Source organism: Struthio camelus, chromosome 1, assembly GCF_040807025.1.
Source record: "Struthio camelus isolate bStrCam1 chromosome 1, bStrCam1.hap1, whole genome shotgun sequence".
Classification (NCBI taxonomy): domain Eukaryota; kingdom Metazoa; phylum Chordata; class Aves; order Struthioniformes; family Struthionidae; genus Struthio; species Struthio camelus.
In genome coordinates, this window is record NC_090942.1 from 113957885 (window position 1) to 113967157 (window position 9273).

The following is a 9273-nucleotide window of genomic DNA, read 5'->3' on the forward strand; positions in this document are numbered from 1 at the left end:
TGAACATATTTAATATCACTGCAACTGCAAGAATGACAGTCCAGTCACTACATGACTCACATTGCTTTTTCTAAAGACATAAATGATTTGAATATATTTTAAACTAATCTGCTTGTGGGGTACATATGTATACAGGAAAATATTATCTATTGGAATATGACTGAAAGGGAAGTAGTGAATCTGTGCCAATTTACATAAGATGAATATCTGATTTATATACAGTACTTGGTTCAAAACCTGCTTTGATTTTCAGCCCAGCCAGGAAATTGATTTGCATTAGTTTAACATCAGTTGGAATTTGACTCTATTTGTTTTCTCTTGAAAAATTTCAGCACTCATTCACCATGATGCTGCAGTGGGTATACTTACTAATAATGTTGCAAAATGTTTTTTAGGTGCTACAAATTGCAAGGCTAAATTTTTATCTTCATTTTGCACTCACATAAGAAGTTCCATAACGCAAAGTGTACCCCTGAATCTAGCTGTTTCAGCTAATAAATTTGAATTTTGATTTGCTTTACTGCATGATTCCCTTACAAAACAAAGACTATTTAATGAATGTAATATGCTTTGAGAATTTTTCCTGTTAAAATCTGGTAGATGTTAAAATTAATATTTTTTACAAATCTGTAAAACTATATTATACAACATTTTCTTTCTGTGCGTTTACACTCTGAATATGATGCAACATTTGATTTTGGTTGTTGAAACTGTAATCATTAGCATTCTGGACTTTGAATCCTGTGGTTTGAGTTCACATTCCTGTAGCGATCAGTAAGCCCTACATTGTCTTATCTGAGGCAGTGATGCCTTTTAACTTACAGATAGGTACAGATAGGTGTACAATACTGACCTGATATTTTGTTAATTCAATGTTAATGAGTCATTTCGAGATTCATATGAATAATTTTCAGAATAACTGATCCCCATCTTTTCGTATTCTGCATTACGAATGCCATAGGGCCACAACTCTATCCCTCGTAGAAAGAGAATTTTGGTAAAGTAAACAAAAACTCTAAGCGGTTAGGCCTCATCAGTTTTACTCTAGACGGTATCTGCTGCTTTCAGTTTCTGCAATGTAACTACAAGTGGCCATTTGAAACTAACAGACACCATTGCCAGCTGCAACTCATAATACAATCCAAGATATTGTTATCTTAATTTTAGGGGGGGGGGAAAGATGATTTTCTGCCTACTTGCTGAGTTTGGGTGGTGTGGGTCATGTTTTTGAGCTTTCCTTGCAAATCTTGTTGGCTAGAAGCTTAATAAAGGTAAAAAAAGTAGAATCAGATGAGTGAGATTCTCTAAGCTCTTGACCTTTCAGTAAACTATCAATATTTTAAGACTAAAGATTAAACAATGAATTGAACCATACTGCCATTATTAAGCATTATAATTCAGCAGACAAACAATCGAAGAATCACTCTCCAAATATGAAGATTATACCCCACTTCCTTTCCTCCCCCTAATAACTTCTTTCAGAGTATTTTTCAGTCTAGGAACTCTAGCATGAATCTATGTTCCTTAAGTTCCTTTAAATGATTAGAAAAACAATTTTCTGGTTTTAAAAGGGACATTTCATTCCTTGAATACTATTGCTTCCTTTTGCAAAGACTTATTTTCATTCATATCTGTTTTAATCTCACTACTCGCCCATATATTAGATGATATTTTGGGGAAAGATCATTCTGTATCAGCCTATCACGGGAAACTTCTGGGAATCTCATCCTGACAATTTCCTGGCATGAGATCTAGGATTAGATGGATGTTAGAAGTCCTGTGTTCCTTAAATATGACGATGGGGACAAGGACTCTGAGTCAGCAGAGGCAGATCCATCAAAGCTTTGACATTTCCTTAAAATGATCACTGTATAAATACCCACAACATACAGTCATCATGCCTTCCTGTTTTCTGAGATTCCACAGTCTTTCTTCTTACTCCCTGCCTTTTTATATTTCTCTGGTTTGTTTGTTTTTTTTTTTTCCTCTAAACCTGCCTCACTCTGCGCTGCAGCAGCTTCTCCCCCACAAATGCCACTCACTTCTCCCAGGGAAGGTACAATCTCCACCAAAAGGTTCCATCTGATCCAGGGCACAACATGAAAAGACAAGGAAAACGGATTCTCCTTGTTCCCACTCACACCCTTCTAATGTAATGCACAGTGAACAAAGCAACAAAACAGAAGCTGTCCAACACAGCTGTACTGAAAGTGAAGAATGGAAACATGAAAATGACCCATAGTGAGACATATAGTTACACATTTCCCAGTGATAATCCTTGCCTGACCTCTCCGTCTAGATACCTGTGCAAACCGTTGTTCTTTCAGATGCATATTCATCAATATTTATTGGCTAGGCTATTGCCAAAGCAAACCTTGAAAAAAGTTTAGCCAGATGCTCCAATTAACATTATATCAGCAGCGAGGTGAAACATAGCTGTTCAAAAGCTAAAAGGTGTTTTTAATAAGGCTACAATTTAGACAGAACTATGTTAAGGGATTTCTCAGCTCATGAGAAGCAAGTTGTGTAGATAACACATGGGATTTGCGTAGATAACACAAATTCATTAAGAAGCAATGATAGCTTCTGCACATAGAACACAATAATGCAATGATGTAGAAGCTGGTTAGCATGGACTACAATAGAAATATTTTGATTGGGGAGGGCTGACTTCATTGAGAGAGGGGGACAAATACGGTCTACTTAAAGACACATGTACCGAGATGTGATAGAATTCGCTTTCTTCATTCTCAGCTAGCAAGGTCTTATTTCAACCTCCTGCAACATACTATGTGGCAATTTAAGTGGAAGTAGAGATTGGCGTGTCTAGCTGGCAGAAAGAGATTATTTGTTTGGAAGATGCATTCACAAAATCAATATGAATCCATTCACAAAAGTGCAGTAATTTAGAGAAATATCCACTATCCTCATTTCAGTTCTGTTTGTTTACTGAAAACACAGTGTGGGATAAAAATTGAAAAGGCAATGTACAGCTAAACACCTACATTTAATAGCCTGTCAGAAAAAAGATTGTGTAGCCATTATCAAACAAATGTTTGCATGGGTTCAATAACTTCCTTTCTTTATACCAAGAAAGACTTTCAAGAAGTTTAAGCAAAAATACTGTAGGAGAAATCTTATCATAAATCATTTGATAAGTTAAACTTTATTCTTCAAAGTTAGATTACATGCCTCCAAATTCAGTTCTCTCTTGGAGGACATCTGACTTCTAAGTCTGATACTTAGCACATCCTAGCAATTTTCAGAACAGTGAGTTTATCTACATATATATACATATAAATATGTAGTTATTAAGCCTTGTAAGAGTCACACATTTATGAATACAAATAAGCACTGAGTAAAGCTTCGTTTGGTACATGTAAATATGCTCTTTCACTAGGTGAATTGTTTGTGACTAGGAGTGAGGTCCAACCTCATATTTTATATGGCACACAAGGATAAGAACGTGGCTCTGCAATAATAAACAACAGATCTGTATATTGGCAATCTTATCAGAAGAACAGATTTTGTCATGAGGCGTGGACACACAGTTCAACTTATGTTAAATCAGCCAGATCACACAAGACATGGAGCTTTCAGTTGGCTTTACACCAGCTGCAGAACAGGCACTTGGTCTACTATAATAAAGCCCGCTGAAGCAAGGTTAATCGATCAGTTAACCTATTAGAATTTTTTCAAAGAAAACTAAATCAGCAGAGTGAGCTCAAACTAAGTCAAGAGTTTTATAGAACACAGTCACTGCATTTTGATTCTGGCTGTTAGACCTCAGATAGGATTTACTGCATGTCAAGCTACGGCTTAAGTCTGGTGTTTCATAATATTCTACCTTCAGCTGTGAAGTTAGCTTAAGAAGTCCCTACACCTACAGCTCTGTCCTTTGCCGCTAAGCACCTGCTTCCTGCAGTGGTGCTCCCAGACAACTGCACTGGCCATTGTACAAATGCAGTAAGTGAACTGACCTGATCACTGAACTAGAAGTAACCTGCCCTGCTAAAGTCCGTTATTTTTCACAGAGATCAGTTCTGTGAGCCAGTTCACTCTGCAGACCCGAACAGCTATAAGCGAGGCAACCTATAGAAGGGCAATTGGAGCAAGCAGTCAAGGAGCATATTTCTCACTTTTCCCACAGAACACAAACCTTTGACAGTCCTTATTTGCTCACACAATACATCAATAAATAGCCAAAATCATAATGCAGACTTTCAGCATGAGGTTTCCATGACTATAGGGGAGCACTTCTCTTCATGGTCTTAAAAGTCAGCCTCCTGACTGCACTGCTGTCTATTTGGTTATATTTCAAAGAATTCTTCAACCAGTGTTTGGCTTTATGGGCAGATAATAGGAATCTGCTAAGGACAATGCCAGGGTTCAAGAACTCCTCAGTGCACAAGCATGCATCTTACCTTCTTTCTCATTACCAGGATCTTCCTCATTGCCTCTTGTCTAGGTTTGTTGACTACATATTTCCAAGGCATTGACTTATGTTCCCTGACCAAATAGATGCTGAAGATATCACTTATTTTTAGCTGGTTGTTACCACCCCTGTGTGAGAGGGTACTATCCACCCTGCAGAATTGGCTGTCTGGATTATGCCAGTGGGTTTCAGTTGCTTTTTTGGCAGTTAAAACTAAGCAAGTGGGAGCATGCAGTAAGAGAGCTGTTTGCTTGGTCATTTTGCATGAACACACACAAATGGATAGAGCAGAAAAGGAAATAGACAGCTTTTTTTGTCCTCGAATACCTGAGTTCTAAAGTTTTGGTCCACACTGATTTTGCAGTGCTTCTGCCCAAGAGAACATGGAGACTCTGAGGGAAGAATACATGGGAAAGGCAAATCTCTCAGACCCTTCTTTCTACTACACACACTTTGCATGCCCTTTCAGCTCACAGGACTACCTGACCCTTGCCAAAGTCATATACTGATTTGAAGAATAAGACTAAGAATACCAAAAGTTTTCCTTCAGTTCTTCTGTGAACTGCAGATATACAGTGAAGTGATGGTTACAAATTGCACATTTATTCAGGTTGCCATTCTATGTGGACAGTAAATGAAAAAGCTCCTTCAGATTCATCAATAAAAGAGAAATGATGTGAAAAGGCACTTTGTATATTCCCCAAAAGTTGCTTGAGCTGTGATCTATTCTCTTACTACTCAAACCAAAAATAAACCAAAAATAAACCAATGCTTTCCTAAACAGTTACCATTGCAGCCTATTCTGGATATTCTGTACCTACTGTGGGTCAACTGCATTAATATGGGATGCATTATGCCATATGAAATCTCAGATTGAACCTGAATAGCTCTGTTCTGAATAACTTTGCCTTTCTATTTCTGGAGGTTGTGGTAGATCATGTGGAAGGAACTTCATTTCAACTGAACAATGTTTTCTTTTACTTCTACTAATCTTGACATCCTGAGCTTCCTCTGTTGTCAACACATTCTGGTTCTTTACCTAACAATGTACAATCAATATCATTTTGAAAATTTGAGTTGATCCAGTTCTAGTATTTTTGAAGTAGTAATAGCAATGCAGTTGATCACAAGTTACTCTGCTGTTGAACACATTTAACTGCATACTGATAGGGATTCATTTGAAAGGACCTGCCATAGGAATTAAGCTATATGTTCTGAACTTATACATATCTGACTTTTTCATCAAATACTCTTCTGATTATTCTAATAATTGAGATATATGCCACTGCCCTAAAACAAAATAAATAAGTGCTCTCCCCCTCCCTGTCAAGAGTAAGAGGTGAAATTTGTTTTGTCCTTTGGCAAAAAATGTCTAAAAGATCGAATGGACTTATAAACAGGGTAAGGATTTAAAGAAATAACTGCAAAATGATTTTGTCATAGTAAAGACACTGGAAAATCCTGGATGGTTATGACCAAATATACCACTTACATATTCTTTACGTCTTTCAGAGCTCAACTCATTAGTAGAAAAAATCAGTGGTACAGATATGCAATAGATCCCAGAATTTAGGGCCTTGTATGACATTGAATTCTGTGCTCTGCTTTGTTTGCAAGGTGACCTTGGGTGATTCTCTTGTTTTTCTATGACTCAGTTTCTCCCTTCATCATTTCCATTTGGCAAAGATCACCTCCATTTCTTTCCCCAAGATTTATGCATATTCTACATGCATGCCTCTAGGTGAACATTGACCTTAATTTCATTTCTGCTCGATTGCTTGACTGAATATATTGTGTCATTTAAATACAACTACTTTACTGTTAAAATAAGAGTGCCTTGTTACTCCATATGCCTGTGGATATTCCATATCCATAACCTATATTCGATATGGGGTCACCAGTAATACCTGGATTCCTTGCTGGAGTTTCAGTGGGTTTTCTACAGAATAATACTCAAGACTAACTACAGCTCCTTATTAGTTGAGAATGATTACTCTTGTATATTTAAATCAAGAGTTTCTATCAATCACCAATAAAAACAATACCAAAGGGGGAAAAAATCTATTACTTATTCTGAGATTAGCAAAAGTTGTCATTAATGTTCAAAAATGGCAAGTGAAAGTAAAGATAAATGGACAAATCTCATTTTAAGGTCAGGGATAGTTTGAATAGGATAGCTGGGACTTTAAGAAAAACACTATTCACATTAAAGGGACAGTAAGTCACACAGAACTACATAGCAGAGCTTACTGGATGTTGTGGGCTTGTGGATGAGGAAGGCGTGCTTCAAAAGAGAAGAGAGGCAGGATCTTGCCTGGATTCAAGCATTGTTTAAATGGTAGAGGTGGTGGATAAAAAGTCCAGATGAGAAGAGATATCTGCTAGAGAGAAATAAGAAAGTAAAATTATAGGAGATCTGGGCCATCGTTACCTTACTTTGACACTGTGCAAAGCAAGTAATTATCTGCAAAGCAGTCCACAGAGAGTTTTTCTGGAAAACAGTAACTGAAGTCTCTTTTTCTTGTGCTGCAAAATTACTTACACAGAAAATGTCATTTCTATTTGAGCACTCAGAGAGAAACTGAACAAGTAGGGTTTCCTTTAAGTTTCTCTACCAAAGAAAAAATTGACTATCATCTTACTTTCTACTTTCAGATAGAAACCTATCAATAAACATGTGAAAACCAAAGCAATTGCTTTAGAGTGCTTCAAAATATATTCTGAGTAACCCATGAACATCCAAAATCTCTACTTTAATTGCAAATGAAATCAGCATCTCAAGATAGATACAACTTGTAACCAAGAAATAATTTGGAACAAGTTGATCACAGGCCTCCATAACATCTATATGTATCTGCCATGTTTAATGCAGCACTGACCAATGTTTAACCTGAATCATTCGTAATAATCATGCTTTTGCTCTAAAATGTTAAGCTTGTCAATGTTTAACTATTTTGCCCTATAGCTATACTATTTCTGCCTGAGGCTTCCTTATATGCAAAGCAAAGAGTCAACCACACTAAGAGTAGCCCTCAGTTTTCAAACCTGAGTACCTATGATCAAGCACAAAGCTAAGTGAACTTCTGAGATATGTAGTGTCTCGTAAAATAACCACTATTAGGTTTCTAAAGATGTATTTAGACATGCAACTACAATCTAGCTTTTCTAAGCTGAATACCTAAAGTTTTTACACAGAAAAAGAGGAACCTGGACTTTATACTTCTAAAGATTTGTTGGGACATCTGTACTAAACAAGGGTGAAGTGCTCCAAGAACCCACTAAATTGCACCAAATGGGACAGGGATATTCAGATGGTGTGCAGACTGATGTTACCCAGAGATATATGCTTCCCTAAGCACATAGCCACATTGCTACAGTCTTGAACTGACTTACCAGCTATGGCTCAGTGCTCTGCTGATTTGACTATATTATCTGTGGCTCTGCAGCAGGATGGAAATGCTGCCACCTCCTTCCATTTTATTTTCTATCAAATTGCCAGCCCTTCCTTCAGTCTCTGAAATTGTTATCCTCATCTCGGACAAATGATAGTGAAACCAGGACTGGGAATCAGCAGTATGAAAAGCAACATACAAAGACTTACAGTCAAAACATGAAAAGATTCCCTGAAAATCCAAGTAAATGGTATAAAGATAACTAACATAGGGATCTATTAGCATTTACAATTTTTAGGCTAGAGATCATATAACTCTTTCACTGAGGAACTCAAGAATTTTTGTCCTGCTCTTTCTAAAATATATTCCCTTTCTGATTAAACAACTAATATCGCATATAACATCCTATTCACTTTGCAGTGAAACAACATAGAGGAAAAGTTATCCCAAAGTCAAAAACAGCTAAGAGAAGCTGTTGCTGTCTGTTTCTTGTTGTGTTCCATCCTCATTGCGTGAAGGACAAAGATAGATTTTAAATGATGAACATCAACATTTTTCTTTGAGCTAGAGATATCTAAGACTTCTGTTAACCTTTTTATTCCCTTCGTGGCTCACAACATCAGCCTCAAAATAATATCTTCGGGCCCTGCAGTTGAGCTTGCTACATTTGCAGGAAACAAACAGGGATGTTAAGCCCAGAAAGAGCCGTAGCAGTGCCATTTGGTGCTCCTCTATTCTCTTCCCCTTTTACAAATATGCTAATCATCACAACAATTTATACAAAGTTGAGATACTTAAGAAATCCACAACAGTTTTTTTGAATATGATAAGAAGAACTCTTTTTAGTGAAAGTGTTTAGTATTCCTAGGAAATGAATCCGGTTCTTTTACGCCACATGGGACAACCCATCCTCAGACTGCTTTTTATCCCACCTACAATCATGTAAAAATTTCTCTTGCAGTGAATTCACAAATTGAAAAACAGTGGGGAAACAGTTCAGTGCCTGTGGCCCTGCAGATGTTGGATGTATCTGGCTACTGGAAAAGTGTTTGCATAGCTGCAAGTCAGTTTTATAATGGAAGGAGATCTGGCTACTCCTGTTTCCATCAGAAGGGAACTCTAGATAGATAGGCATGGATAGAACAAACCTTCCTAGGATGCATGATCAGGGAACCAGGGCATCTGGCTACATCACATACCTGGCCCATACATACAGAAGAGATGAATTAATCATCTTCTGGATGTCTGCCAACCCACACTTTGACCCTCCTTTTTATCCTTCAGCAGGAAAAGAAAAAAGAAGTCAAACTGTGCTGTCACTACTCTGTCTCCAATACTCCACCATGGTGACTAAAGACTTCCTTTCTACTTCTCTGCCATTGCTTAGACAAAAATGCCAATTAAAATCTGCATTTAGTTTTAAATAAGATTTACTCTGGTCAGGCA